The sequence below is a fragment of the Myotis brandtii genome, unplaced genomic scaffold (genome assembly GCF_000412655.1).
Source record: "Myotis brandtii unplaced genomic scaffold, ASM41265v1 scaffold344, whole genome shotgun sequence".
NCBI classification, from domain to species: domain Eukaryota; kingdom Metazoa; phylum Chordata; class Mammalia; order Chiroptera; family Vespertilionidae; genus Myotis; species Myotis brandtii.
In genome coordinates this window covers 1602086-1603705 of record NW_005363247.1, presented here as the reverse complement: position 1 = coordinate 1603705, position 1620 = coordinate 1602086, and positions in this window count along the sequence as shown.

Below are 1620 nucleotides of genomic sequence, written 5' to 3'. Positions count from 1 at the left end.
CCCCACACTGGGGATAGAGCCCGCAACCCGGGCATGTGCTCTGACCTGGAATTGAGCCATGACTTCCTGGTTCCTAGGTCTATACTCTACCACTGAGCTATGCTGGCCCAGCATCTCCTTAATTCTTACCGTTTGTCCTCCCATCAGAGTTTAAGTTAAATTCAGACATTCTGCCAAGTTCTTCTCTCTAGTTTCAAAGCTAGCCCTTCAGTTCAGATCATCCGTCTTGGAGCAACTGTGGCTGCTAAAGGGAAATTTCACAATAGTGCTACCAGGAAGGCCCCCTAGTAGAACGGAGATGGAGCATTATGCAGCTAGGTAAGTGAGCAACTAAATGTCTTCGGTTTTCTTAATAGCATATAATAAAGGAAACTTTGCACACCAAATATATTGTTAATCAATGCCTAAATTGGGGAACAAACCAAGAATGTGAACAAACATTTCTTTCTCATACATTACCATTATTCTGACTATTCTAGAACGGATAAGGAAAAGATAAATGAGAAGAAAAGACACTGTTTTGAATTAGACACTGCTGGAGCTTTACATATATTGTCTCATTTAATTCTTCTGAGAACTTCATAGATTATGCTAGCTTCATTTTACAGAGCCAGGATTGGGGAGGTTTTTTAAAGCAAGTAAAGAAAAGAAGGGACAAAAGGAGATATGCATAGATATCATAGGATCAGGGTTAGAATATGCTTATATTTAAACAAATAAGAATTAGAGAATATTATGATTTAGTTGTCTATCTCAATAGTTAAGAAAAGCCTCAAGTGAGTAAAAACTTGCACTTTGAATGTATAAATTACTGTATTATATCATTTAATGGGGGGAACAGAGATTATTTGATGGGGGAAATTCCCTAATATATACAAAATGAATTGAATATTTCATTCTAATATTCAGATGTTATGATATCATATAGGTATAATTTATAAACACATGCTTGTTTCTTCAAATTGTACATGTTTTGAAATGAAATCTACGTTTATAATTATTTTAGTACTTGAATTTTTTAGCAAAACATACCCATTTTTATTTGTGAAAATTTTTTCCAGTTTTATTGAGATACTAGAGGCCCAGTGCACGAATTTGTGCACAGGTGGGGTCTGGCTGGCCTGCCCGGCCCAATTGGGGCAGATTGGGGCTGGGCCTTTGGGGATGAGGAGATGTCGGGAGGTTGGCCGCTGGCCTGCCCTGATGGGGGCCGATCAGGGCCAGGCTGGCTGGGGGAAAGGGCCATGGGTGATTGGGGGCAGGGCCGGCTATGGGAAGGGGCTGTGGGCAGTGGGCCGGCTGGCCCCACCCCCAAATGGGGTGGGGAGTGCTGATCTGGGGCCAGTGGCCTGGGGGAGAGGCCATGGGTGGTTGGCCGGCCGACCCTGCCCCTGATCAGGGTGGGGTGGAGCCGATCTGGAGTGAGGCTGGGTAGGGGGAGGGGCTGCAAGAGGTTGGCCAGCTGCCCGCCCCCTATTGGGGTGGGAAGGTGATCAGGGGTGGGGTGGCTGAGGGGAGGGGCTGTGGGCCAATCAGAGTGGTAGGGGCCCATCAGGAGTGTGGCCAGCTGGGGAGAGGGGCTGCAGGAGGTTGGCTGGCTTCCCTGCCCCCTATTGGGGT